The sequence below is a fragment of the Protopterus annectens genome, chromosome 1.part0 (assembly GCF_019279795.1).
Source record: "Protopterus annectens isolate FY-2018-M chromosome 1.part0, PAN1.0, whole genome shotgun sequence".
NCBI classification, from domain to species: domain Eukaryota; kingdom Metazoa; phylum Chordata; order Ceratodontiformes; family Protopteridae; genus Protopterus; species Protopterus annectens.
The window spans coordinates 1805203713-1805218061 of NC_056725.1; the positions used below are offsets into that span (position 1 = coordinate 1805203713).

The following is a 14349-nucleotide window of genomic DNA, read 5'->3' on the forward strand; positions in this document are numbered from 1 at the left end:
TGTTTTACATTTATTGTTTTGAATTCCAGTAAACAATGAAACAAAATCCATGCACCAATAATGACAAAACTGCCCAACTGAGAACATTTCCAACATAAAAGTCTACTCAAACTTTTACGATCCACCAGTACCAGTTAATATGCACAATCTCTACAGAAGTAAAAGTCATCTAAATAATTCCACATTAAAAAGATCTATAACTAATGAAGAGGTTGCTGCTAGCAAACAACTTTATATTTCATTGTTTCACCTACAAATAAAGTGCCTGTTGTCCTTGAGGAATAAATTACCTATATTACATTAAAAAAATGATAAGCTAGCAATATTGCAATAGGGAATGGATGGCAAATAATGGACAAGTTCATAGTTACTAGGTATCTTTCACCATAGAGGACATTCTCAAGCTGGCAGCATCCACCCCATTTACAACAAAGTACAATATCAGCAATGCACCTACATACTGTGGGAGTAGAACCCACAGCCTTCTGCATCAAAAGCAAGTACACTACCTGTTGTGCTATTAACAATACAAGCAGCCTCAGCATAAGCAGCACTAAACTTCTCTTCCTCTGCAGCTCTCAGCTCCTTGTAAAATCTACTCGACACTCAGCTGTATCTCTCAACTTTGCAACACAAGAAATCTGGAAAATGCCAAAATGTATTGGGGAGGGACAAAAGCCCAAAAACCAGGGACACATTTTAAACATTGCTTGTATAATCTTGGAAAGTTACAAGAATAAAATGCTGCGTTACTACCATGAATTTCACTGCTAAGTCTTGAACCCAGGACCCTGTGCAAAACAGTCAGAGCAACATACCACTATGCCAAATCAGCTGTTTTTTGAAAGAGAGGAAGACAAACTTAAATGGCTACCATTTAGTGAATTTAGTTCTCACCATAGCTGTCAACCTCTTAGCACAAAAACACCTGGCCAAAGCCAGTAATTGGGGAATACAGCCCTCAAACATATTCAGTGAATTCAGTTCTCACCATAGCTCTCAACCTTAGTACAAAAAAACCTGGACACAGCCAATAATGGGGGAATACAGTCCCCAAAATAGGGAGAAATTTCAAATATTCGTCTTATAAACTTAGAAAATTGCTAGAATAAAAGGTTTTGTTTTACTATGTACTTTCTGAAGAATATGAAGTCTGAAATTCAAATTTCAATTTTATTTAACATTTGTTAACCAGAAAAGTCTGACTTGGAACAAAAGCCAATTTTCAGCAAAGGCCCAGGGAAAAATACTGCAGATCATGTCTTTGTAACATGGTAGGACACCAGAGCAAACCCACACAAACACAGGGAGGACATGCAGACTCCACACAGAAGGCACCCCAGCCAAGAATCAAACCAGAAAACCTCTAGCTGTGAGGCAACAATGCTACCACTGCACCATCAACTATTTAAGGTATTAAATACTCAGAAACCGCAGATTTTACAAGGAACAGAACAAAATATGAGGCAAAAATATCCAAACATTTCACAAATGGTGGTGGGTAGGGAATTCAGGCTCTTGTTACCTGTAGCAAAGGTACAGGGTTTAGCCACCAGTACTCCTTGAGTGGGGGTACAAGGCTCCAGTCTGAGTAACCCTAAACACTTAAGTTGGCATTTTACACACACACAAACACACCCTAGTAGTACACTTGCACATAAGAAAAAATGCAATAGCAATGCAAGTTTCTCTCAGGCATAATCAATGCAGCGAGCCCAAAGAAAACCAGTAAACAGAATGCACAACATTCAGTTCATAATAACAGTGCAAGTTTCTCTCAGACAATCAATGCAGCAAGCCCAAATAAAACCAGTGAACGGAATTCAAGTTCAACACTCAAATAAGGAGTCCAAAGAAAGAACAGTAAATGGAATGCATCAAATAAGAAACCATTAGCTACTAGTGCAATGCAATTGTCTCTCGTTTCTCTTGGACATAATCGATGCAGCGAGCCCAAAGAAAACAGACTAGTAGTGCAGTCTTTTTTTACCTTACCTGGAGGAGCCGGGGGAAGAAAGATGTGCTGTACACTGCCTGAATAAGAAGTGGAAAAACCCACTAACTGGTCTGACTCTGCAGCTCTTGACTGCTACACTTAAGTTTAAATTAAGTAGTAACAAATGTCAGTTGACTTCTGACAAGCTGTCTGCCTCATGAAGCTGAAGTCATCACACACACCCTGCACGTGAGGATGATGTCCCCCCCCCCCCAAAAAAAAAAAAACAAACCCTGGGAAATTTGGAAATTAAACAAGCCACTCTGAATTCGTGGCACCCTAATATTTTGCCCTCAAAACTGGTATTTACAGAGGAATTTAGTACGGTTGAGAGGTATGTATACAAGTTACTTGCTCAGAATTATACAGTAGATAGATGGTGACTGAGGGGATCAACCTCTGCACTACAGTAAACAACTTGCCAACACCTGATAGCCTTAATCCTTTGTGTTAACTAGCAGGCTAAAACATGCAGACATAGGGAGAACAAGCCAACCAAATTGTCCTTTGCTTTCCTGCACATGACTAAAGCATCATACTCTGTTCTCCTTGACCTTCTCTGCAATTGATACTATTTTGGCTTCTGCTCTGATGTCCTTATTTTATTCAGCTGTTCCATAGTGTGCATCCTTCTGTCCATGTCAGACACCAAATCCAATACCTCAAGCTTCCTCAATGGGCCTGCATTTACAGTCCTGGCTTCTGGGCTATAAGGAAGCACTGGTTGCATTACTGTTTTGTATACTTTACTTTTCAGCTTCTTTGTCATTTTTATTTCACAGACTACGGACTACCCCATGACATGCACTGAATTTTCAAAAGGACACACTGTCGTACTCAAATTTCTGTTACTTTATGACTAGAAAACCACAAATTTTGAAAACTAAATGAAACAAATGGGTCATTCTGCAAATATATTCTGAAAGCCTTGCTTACAAAGATAACATCTTGAATAGTTTTATGTGCATAAGGGATTCTTATTCTCTCTCAGTGACCATATCTTTAACCACTCAACTGCAGTATGGACACACACACACACACACCCTTCTTAGTGTACCAGTCAGCAGCTTCCATATAATCCATTAACACTTCTGTGCTGTGGAACATTACCACACTTCTAGCAGCTTACACACCAATACATTCCACAGCATTTTCTAAAACAAAGTCTAGTTTACAAAAGACAAGCACGAATACCTTTTGTGAGCAATAAACATAATAGTTTAATATAACATCAGTAAGAAATCTTTCTTACAGTGATAATAGTCACTGCATTCACTGTCTTCATGTCATTACTGTAATATATAACAATGACATCAAACATCATACATCTTCTGTAAAGTTTCACTGTCTTCTCTTGAAAACTGGCCATGTATTCTCAGTCAGAACACTTGTTAGCCAAACAAACTTTCACATGACAGCAAGGCACCCACCTCTGAGTGTTTGTTTATTGTGATTTTACAGACATATGAAAAATATGCTTAACTGTAAGTTAGAAATATAAATACTGAATCTCTATCAATGTGTGCAATTACAATGCAAATATCACCGACGGCTACAAGGCATTATAGCTTAACAATATTACTGCCATTGAGTTACAAGTACACCTTTCATTTTCAAATACTTGCTGTTATTAATGGGCAAGTCACTTAGTTAAGGAGGACAGCCTCAAACAAAACAATGGATGCCATAACGAGGTGTGAATAGGAAGTATATAAAAAAGAGCTGTATGTTTGAATGCAATAAAAACAAACCAGGCAGAAACACAATGATGCTAGTACATATCCATTTAAAACAAGTAGCAGCAAGAAATGCTCAGACATAAAACGGACAGTCAGTGCAATTTCTTCTATTAAAGAGGTCACCTAACTAATTAATTTAACACAAAGATAAAATGGTTAAACTGTTCATCTCTCTGTATAACCTTTTCAGATAAGTTACTTACCTTAGTTTGCTTACCATACGTTTTTGAAAAAAAAAAAAAAACACAACTAAATAACAGTTACCGTTAACAAACCCGGAACCGAAAATAACGTGCTGTGATGCCTGTATTAGAAGAATTTAGGTCACTTCAGGCAACTCTCAGTCATTACTGTTCAAACGTACTCCGGTTAAAAATCAGAAAGAAGCAAGGAGACTATTTTGTGGCAACTGAAAAACTATTTAAAGGAGACTTAAAGGAACCCGCGGATATGGATGCAGCCAATTGAAAACGGACTGTTACAAACCTCCAAGTCTTGTCTGTTTTGCTCACTTCCCTCCCCCACAACCTTACACCACAAGTAATGATGTAACTTTAATTGGTAAACAGCCTCCCTCCCCCCAAGCAGCATGCACTGACTGGAAATAATAGGGTACGGCTTTTTTACTTTAAGAAACAAAATAAGTGTTAAATACGCTTCTGGCCAGTGGGAATAAGGAGTTTCATCAGCCATTTAGTACTTCTCGTGATTTTAGAAGTTACCTTGGCAGGAGAAGGTCAACGAGATTAAACTAAGAGTTTTTTTTTTTTTTTTTTTTTTTTCAGATTTTTGTTTTACTGCATTTTCTAACCCTTTGGCTAACTACATGTACACTATAGTGTAAACAGTTGAGCATATGCTTCCTATGTCCCTGCACTCAACACTGCCTAAACACATCTCTCTTAGTTTTCCCCAAGTACCCTGCTCTCTGTCTATATGTAAACAAAAACGGGATATGAAGGGGGCCACTCGGGAATTCATGGCACCCCACTATTTTACCCTCAAAACCATGAAATGCAAAGGAATTTGGTACGGTTGAGAGGTCTGTGGGGCATTTTACACGCACACAGTAACACGCACTATCTCGTACCTGCCAAATCCAATCTCCTGCAGCAGCTTTCCCATCCTGAATGAACAGTTAGTTGAAGCTATGTAATACACACACCTGCAACAGCTTTCCCATCCTGTGTGCTAAAGCTAAGTAATCCACAGCAAGACTAACTTTCCCATACTGTGTTCACAAATGAATAGTTAGCTAAAGCTAAGGAATCCACAGCAAGACTCAAACGCTCGCATTCGTGCCAGAATGCATACTTCCGGTTTCACTGCTCTTTCCTGGAGTGGTCCATGACTGCTGACTCTGCAGTCCAATCTCCTTCCAATCTATGCGGTTAGCACCGCATAGACTTCTGGGGAATCAGCAGTCTGCTTCTTTTTTCCAGAATCCAGACTAGTAAGGCAGCAGTCCGGATTCACTTTGTATGGAGGATTTGGAAAACTGTAGGACTGTACCATTGTGGTTCACAGCTGGGGGCTGCAGTCCGATATCACGAACCGCCACTGCTCAATTCCTAGATATTTTAAGGTAGATTCATGTTTCCCTATGATGTGATCCCCCCTTAGTCTGCAATTCTTTTTTTTTATTATTTAAAAATAAAAATATTGATTTTGATTTATAGAAATGGAGTCCTGAAGTCATGTGAAATTTGTCAATTAATATATCTAATTCTTCTATCTCTTTTGTATTATATAATGTTAGTAATATAGCATCAGCAAATAGCATTACTTTTGAATTGTATTGTTCATAAACATCTATTCCTTTGATTTTTATATTGTTACAAATTGAATTTGCCAATATTTCAATAGCCAGAGCAAATAGAATCGGTGACATGAGAGATCCTTGTTTTGTGCCTTTTGTTATATGTATAGATTCAGAAGTAAAAGAACCTAACTTGATATATGATAAATTATTTGTATATATATTATTTAGGAGATGAACAAAGGATGCAGGAAATTCAAATAGCATTAGGATTTTGAATAAACAGTCCCAATTGAGGGAATAAAGGGCTTTCTCTATATCTAAGCCAATTACGAGTGTTTCTTTATTTTCTTTATTAACATAATCTATAAGAGAAATTATCCTTTTAATATTGTCATGTGTCTATGATATATAAATCCAGTTTGATCATTATTTATTGTTTTGGATAGTGGTATTTTCATTCTGTTAGTTAATATTGTCATAAATATATTATAGTCATTATTTAATAATGATATAGGTCTGCATGAGGTACAGAGGTTTGGGATTTGTTTTCCTTTAGGATTGGTGTGATTAAGGAATATTTCCAAGAGGGTGGTATTAAAGCTTGTAACTGAACTTCTAATAGAGTTTTATAGAAGAGGGGTAGTATCTTTTAAGGAAAAAGTTTATATATTTCCATAATTATGCCATCTATACCCAAAGCTTTATTATGTTTACCCTCTTTTATTGTATCTGCAATTTCTTTGTAGGATATGGGTGCTTGCAGATCTAGTTTTAATTTTTCTGGTATTTTTTTATATTAGAACATTTTTCATCTAGATTTAATTGATCGATATGTAGATTTTCTTTTTGGAAATGTTTCATATAGTGATTTCTGTAGGCATGAAGAATGTCACCTATGTCAGAGGCATTTTTCACTTTCTTTTCATGGAAGATACTTTTAATGTTATTAGCTTTTGATTGCATTTTGATTCTTGTGGATAAATTATGTAGATATCTGGGAGAAGTGGCCAAGGTATTAATATTTAGTTTTTCTAAAGCTAAACTAGTTTTATGTGTTAGAATTTTGTTGTATTTATTGTTTAAAACTTCTCCTTTCTTTTTCATCTCCAAATGATTTTGATTTTTTTAGCTTTTACTAACAGAAGTTTGGATTGTAGATCTAATAATTCAGAATCCCATTCTATGAATTTTTTATACCAAGTTAGGGTTTTACCATATATGTAAGCTTTTGAGTCCCATATCATTATTTTATTTATCTCTGTGGTGTAATTAATATCCAAGAACTGTAATTCAGATAATAACCAGGGTTTGAACTCTTTAATTTTAGTTATATATGCTGGAATTCTGGAGTTAAAGATTAATGGTTTGTACCCATTTTGAAGTTTTAGTATCAATGAATTGTGGTCTGAAAAGGGTCAGGGAGTGATTGAGAAATTAATGACTTTACAGTGTAAGTAATGGGCAGCAAATATTTTATCTATTCTAGTTTTGGTACCAAATCTGTGATCTTGATGGGAAAACAAACATTTATCTTCTTTAAATTTGAAAGTATCTACTAGATGAAATGATTCTACCCACTTGTTTAAAGCTTCTGATATAGCAGATGTATGCAGTGGTCTTTTAGTTGTAGTTTCAGAAATATCACATACACAGTTAAAATCTCCTCCTAATATTAATTTGCCTTTATAATTATTGGAAATGAAATCCAAGTGTTTTTTAACAGTTACTGTTCCAATGCCTGGGAACCAGTATAGATTGACTGGGGTCCATATTCTTTATTCTATTATATTTAACTATTACTAGTGCCATAAGGCCTTCTTTATCTTCATACTTATAAATGATTTCTGGGTTAATCACATTTGTTTTCCATAAAATTGTTACCCCTTTTGTCTTTGTCTTATAAGTGGATTGCGCCAATATCATATAATCCTTAGGATTCCATTTGTAATTGTCACTTGTTTTGAAATGAGTTTCTTGAAGGAAGACAATTTGTGCTTTGTTCAGTTTTAAATATTTCAGTAGATTTGATATCTTGCTAGGATTGTTGGTATTTAAAGATGAAGTTAAATCCATCTTAGGTTATTCAGACTATGTATTTTTGTTTTATTGTGACTATTAAACATTTTCCTCTGATAATTTCCTTTAAAAGCTCAAACATAAACTTTATAGTTATCAGTTTTATACTTTGAGTGTTTACCAATAATGCAATGTTTTGGTCAGGCATACTAAAAATGGTTCTGTGAAATAAATTTAAATTAATAAATGTTAACAAAACTAAGATCCGCACTAGCTATGGAATGAAAATCATACCTAATCTGATGGATAAACCTAAGTCCATCAGATTATCACTCATACCTTGACAATCCAGAACATCTGAGCTCCATAAATTGAATCATATGGAGAATATTTGTAATAGGAATAAGCAATATTTATATTATTTTGAACATATATAGTACTATTGTAGAATAGACAGAATTCTAATACAATATGTCTACTTATTGTGTAACCAATTAATATTTACATGAAATATAGATGACAAGCAATTCAATCACAATAAAGTAGGATGTATCATATATAAAACCTCAGTAAAAGATTATAGCACACAGTTATTTAACATATTCACCTTTACTGATGAAGTCTTTCAAAACTTATTACTTAATATAAATAGATGGTAAATAGAAGTTATGTACTTACCATAATGTTCCATGTGGAGTGTTCATCTCGCCTTTGTTCTTACACATGGGTTCGGAGCCGATCCTCGGCTCCGTGCCGGCCTCTTGCAAGCTCTGCATCGAGAAGAAGCTCGAGACAATCTAATACCCACAATCCCCCTCTGCCTTTACCTCAGATCTAGTTTGCAAGCAAACCAATCTACATAACAGCACTTTCATGCCATACATCTATACATACATAAACAGACACATATAAGTATATGTGTATACCAACTATGTACAGAGAATAATGACAGGAGCAAAAATGCTTCTGGCCAGGCATCAAAGAACGTTCTTCCTAAGGGTGGGAGGGTGGGACTGTAAGAACAAAGGCGAGATGAACACTCCACATGGAACGTTATGGTAAGTACATAACTTCTATATGTGATAGTGTTCAATCTCGCCGTTTGTTCTTACACATGGGTAGCGTCCCTAGCTCCTAAATCCTGAGGAACTCACGGAGGGCGTTCTTGAGCACAGTGGAACCAAAGGTTGCCCTGTCCCTAGAAACCTTATCTACTTTATAATGAGAAATAAATGTATGTGGCTTAGACCAGGTAGCAGCCGCTGAAATAGCATCCAGAGGTAGGCGAGCTGCATGAGCCAAAGACGTAGATATTGATCTTGTGGAATGTCCCTTGGGTTTGTTTAGAAGAGGTTGATTTGCAGAATCGTATACATAGATTATACAATCCGTTAACCACTTTGAAAGAGTTCTTTTGGTAACTGCAAGTCCTTTCCTGCTATCAGCAAAAGCCACAAAGAGTTGATCTGTTTTCCTGTGATCTTTTGTTCTATCCAAATAAAACCTTAGCTGTCTGTGAACATCCAATTTGTGTAACATATACTCCATTTTGTTGGAGTGGTTTTTGAAGAAAGTGGGTAATTCAATGGACTGATTAATGTTGTTAATAGAACACACTTTAGGGAGGAAGGATGAATTGGTTCGAAGAGAAACTCTGTCAGAGTGAAAGATCAGATAAGGGTGCTTGATGGAGAGAGCCTGAAGTTCAGACACTCGTCTAGCAGAAGTAATGGCTACCAGAAAGAGAGTTTTCCAGGACAAAAATTTTAATGGGCAAGAAGAGGCAGGTTCAAAGGGGGGCAACATTAATTTAGATAGTAACAAGTTTAGACTCCAAGGTGACGTAGGAGATCTGACCGGAGGTCTAATATGAAAAACTCCTTTTAAGAAGGCTTTACAAAGTCTGTGAGCCATGATAGGAGCTCCACACTCTTCCACATGGAAATTCGAAATGGCAGCCAATTGAACTCTTAGAGTAGCAGGAGAAGCACCCTGATGAAATAAGTCTGTTAAGAACTCTAAAATCTTATTCAAAGGAGCTGTAAAGGGATCAACGTGGTGTGTATTTGCCCAGAATACAAACCGTTTCCATTTGCTAGTATATGTTTTAGTAGTGGAAGCCTTATGCGAAGCCACTAATATATTCTGGACTGCTGGTGACAAGAGATCATACCTATCTAAGTTGGGAATTGGAGCAGCCAAGCTGCTAGATGGAGTGACAGAAGCGCGGGATGGGGAACCCCTGACGAGTGAGTCAACAGATCCGGCTCTGGGTCCAGAATCCAGGGTCCCCGAATGCAGTGAATTTTCAGGGAGGGAAACCAAATTTGACGAGGCCAGAATGGAGCAATGAGAATTATCGTCCTGTGAAGGTTCCTGGCTTTCTGGAGAAATTTCGGTATCAGAGGAAATGGAGGAAAAGCGTACAGGAGTCCCGGGGGCCAATCGTAAACCAGTGCGTCCCTGGGGACTTCCCCTGGAGGGGGTAATAGGGCAAAGTAGCTCCTGCATTTGGCGTTCATTGGAGACGCAAACAGGTCGCAGGAAGGCTGGCCCCATGTGCGAAAAATCCTTTTCGCCACTGACTGTTTCAGAGACCACTCGTGCGGTAGCAGAATTGCTCTGCTCAGCCTGTCGGCTATGACGTTGGATGACCCCGGGATGTGCGTTGCTATTAGAAAGCGACCCGTGGACTCTGCCCACTGCCAGATTCTCATGGCCTCTCTGCATAGTTGATAGGACTTGGTTCCCCCTTGTTTGTTTATGTACCAGACTACCGACATGTTGTCCGTCTGAACTGCAATAGTCCCTAGAGGAAGAAGGGGAGCAAAGTGTTGCAATGCTAGAAACACTGCCCTCAACTCCAGAACATTGATGTGCAGATTGTACTCCAAATTGGTCCATTCGCCTTGGACTGTCTGTCCCTGAAAGATGCCCCCCCACCCTATCAGGGAAGCGTCCGTGGTCACCGTAACTGTGGGCGTGGGTAGCACAAACGGCCTCCCCTGGGAAAGGTTGCACGTTTGGAGCCACCAGTTTAGGTCTGTTTTGCAAGTCTTTGTTATGAGAATCTCGTGTGTTAGAGGTAGTTGTTGAAATGACCATTGAGCAAACAGTAGCCATTGTAGAACTCTCATGTGCAGCCTTCCCAGGGGAATTGCAATAAGGGAGGCTAACATGAGGCCCAACACCTTCAGTACTAGTTTTGCAGGAGATTTCCTTGACAAGAGTAGAAGACGTATGTGAGTCTGCAGTGATAATATCCTTTCTGGGGGAAGCCTCAGAATTAATTGACGTGTGTTTAACTCTGCCCCTATGAACAAGATATTTTGAGATGGCTGAAGTAAGGATTTTCCGAAATTTACGGAGATCCCTAGGTGAACACACAGTTGAAGAACATAGTCTCTGGCCTGCAGTAGTTGACACCGGGTGGTGGCTGAAAGGAGCCAGTCGTCCAGATACGGAAACACCTGGAATCCCTGACGTCTCAAGTGAGACGCTACCACTGCCATGCATTTGGTGAAGACCCTGGGGGCTGAGGTCAGACCAAAGGGCAGGGCTCGAAATTGAAAGTGACTGGCTCCCAGCCGGAAGCGCAAATGATCTCTGGATGCCCTGGCCATTTTGATGTGGTAGTATGCATCCTCTAGATCTATTGAGCACATCCACTCGTCCTTCTGTAAAAATGGAAGGATCGATTGAAGCGTGACCATTCGGAACTTTTCTTTCTTGACGAAAGTATTGAGGTAACTCAGGTCTAGAATGGGCCTCCAGTCCCCTGTTTTCTTTGGAACTAAAAAGAACCTTGAGTAAGTCCCGAATCCTTGCTGGTCCGCTGGGACTGGCTGGATGACACTTTTTTCTAACAACTTTGAAATTTCTAAAGCTGCTGGCTCTCGCAGATGGGGCGGTACATCTGGGAGTCTTTTCTTTGGAATGGGATAGGATAGGAAGGGTATGGTGCATCCTCTGGTAACTACGCTTTTTACCCAATTGTCTGTAGTTATATCTTGCCAGGCCTGAGGGTAAAAAGCTAAGCGACCCCCGACTGCCTCCAGAGCAGGACAGTCGGGCCTCCTCTCAGGAGTGCTGGAAAGGTTTACCAGGGAGTGTATCCCTGTCACCTTGATGTTGCGGACCCCCTCTGCCGCCAGGGCGGCGTCTTCCACCTCTGCCCCTCCTCTGCCTCTAGAGGGGGCATCACCCTGTGTGCCCGGGAAAGATCCTTGATTTTGTTTCCGAAACCACATTTTCCCACCGCGTTGCCCTTTGGGGTACGGTCTGGTTGGGGTGGAAAAACGGACTCCGACAGCAGACAGAGTCTTTCCCTCTTGTTCACACCGGGTAAGGGTCTCCTTTACCTTGGGGCCAAAAAGAGTGGCACCGTCAAATGGGGCGTCTGTAAAGGAAGACTTGAAGGCTTCCGCAAAGGAGCATAGGCGCATCCAGGATTGTCTACGAAGAGCAATCGCTGAAGCTGCTGCCCTACTCGAACCTTGGCTGCGAGGAAATCAGCCTCATGGACGAGTTAACAATCGATGTTAGGGTATTAAGTTGCGCTGTCACTTTCTCTGAGACAGCTGCATCTGTAGTACCCTGGAGGGTATCTCCCAACTCTTTGACTAGATCCCTCTGCAGGCGTGTAAAATGGGTCAAATAGTTCAGGGACCGCATGGAAAAAGCCGCTGAACTAAAATGAGCTTCCCATATCTAACAATCGTCCTAGAATTTTTATTAGGAAGATGGAGAGACGAACAAGACTCCGACATCTCCTTTTTCGTGGCTGCAGCCACCACCATAGCGTCTACTGGAACTCCTTTAGTAAGGTAGGACTTATCCCGAGGTGCTGTGATGTACTTGTTCGGTTTCCTAGGAACAGGTTCCACTGTGTCAGGAGCCTCCGCCCTTGAGCAATAAGTTCCATTAGTTCGTCAAGGCGGAGTGACCCAGGAGGAGGAAGGGCGAGCACCAAATGCCTTCAGCAGAACTGACTCATCCTCAGAAGGGGGAAGGGACTGCCAGTCACCTCTCTGTTTCAGGATCTCCAAAATGTCTGAAAAAGAGACATCTTCTGAAGGTGACTTAGGGGACCCCTCTGACTCATCTAAGTCAGTATCAGATGTTATGGATTCCTGTGGAGAATCCAAGTGTCTCCTCTTACACAGTCTCTTCCTAGGGCTTCCTCGTGGGGAGCATCCGAAGAAGCCTCGGAGGAAGAGGGGGCACCCTCCAGGGGTGGCTGAGACACTGGTGCCCGACGCTTGGATGTGGCCGTGGGTGCAGATGAAGACAAAGGCCCTTTATGGGGAGGAGAAACTGCTTCCACTGATGTGGTTGTCTGGGTAGACAACACCTTCCTCATCAGGTCGAACGCTCCCGGGTCCCACATCGAAGAGTCTCCCGGCTCCGAAGAAATGGGAAGAATCCCCGACACGGGCACGAGGCATCGACCCGAGGACGGAGCCGAATCGATCCGTGCGAGGCCCGAGGAGAGTCGGAACCGACACGCCGGTTCGACTCGGCCCGGAACCAAGAACAGACTGTCGGCTCCGAGACTCCGGTGCGGGTCCGGAGTCGAGGTGAGGAACAGACCGAAAAGGACGGTTCTGGACCGAGGGCTCCACAATCAGCAGATCAGCCTCTTCCGGCTCCAAAGACTGAATCGGTCTCGGAGGAGGAATGGATGGAGATACAGGAAGGCCTTCAAGTTTCGACACCAACTGGGTGGAAACCGAAATAAGTTTAGAGAGGCGAATGCTCCAGCAGCTTCTGCACCACGATCCACATCGACATCCGAAAGTTTAGAGGAAGAACGGGTCGAAGGAACCAAGACGGAGCCGACCTCAATATGGCGAAGGAGGGAGCTCCATCACGGTTCCAAGACTCGAGGCTCAGGAACCGACACCAGTTGAACACTCGGCCCGAAGTCTGTGGAACCGGTGATCTAACCTTTGAAGAAGAGCTCGAGCCGATGACTTGGGCTCCGATGTCTTCGATTCCTTAGAGGACTTGATGCCTGGTCAGAAGCATCCAAAGCCTCTTGGAAAGCTGGTTTCAAAAGACCCCTGTCCATCAGTTTCCTGCGCCTATCTGTCATGACCCTCCCACTGAAAGAGTGACAGATGGAGCAATCCTCTTGTAAGTGGAGAGGGCCAAGGCAGTAGACACAGGAACTATGGTTGTCAGTGACCGACATTTTTTGGCCACACTGACAACGCTTGAAACCAGACTTTGCCTTCTCAGACATTGTAGGTAATAAACAATCCTGAAACAAATACACAGTCAAATCCGGGAAAATTAGTCACAATCAGGTAAATGTCACAATCAGGTAAATGTCAATCCGATATAAAATTGTCTTAGTAGTATATGGTAAGGGTGTAGGCCCCGGTACAAAAATACCGATAAAAAGGTTAACGGTACCAAAGAATTACGGAACCACAACACAATCACACAAGTTAATACTGACAATATCAAGTTAAATAGAATTCTCAATAAAATACAACAAAAAGTTATATCTTAGCTTAGAAAACCCTCGAGCTAGCTCCCAACGATGCGAATGCAGCAGCGGCAAACTAGATCTGAGGTAAAGGCAGAGGGGGATTGTGGGTATTAGATTGTCTCGAGCTTCTTCTCGATGCAGAGCTTGCAAGAGGCCGGCACGGAGCCGAGGATCGGCTCCGAACCCATGTGTAAGAACAAACGGCGAGATTGAACACTATCACATTAATATTTATACCTAATGTTTATAATACATTGTAAGTTATATTTCATTGTTTGCCAGCATTTAAGTAATCTCTTTGTTGCTAACTTACTTAAAGCATCAAATTTGTTTTATG

The 14349-nt window shown here is 40.8% G+C and overlaps 1 protein-coding gene across 4 annotated transcripts in view; it reads right to left on the minus strand.

The window, feature by feature from the left end:
* STX11 (syntaxin 11) overlaps positions 1-14349 on the minus strand; it is a 1126953-nt gene that overhangs the window by 754076 nt on the left and 358528 nt on the right. Inside the window, exon 1 of one of the 4 annotated variants that reach the window (XM_044069658.1) lies at positions 4000-4018. The exons of the other annotated variants lie outside the window; for them this stretch is intronic. The gene's annotated coding sequence lies outside the window, so the exon portion shown is untranslated. Of the gene's footprint in view, positions 1-3999; positions 4019-14349 lie in introns of those variants that run through there. 4 annotated transcript variants of the gene reach the window in all.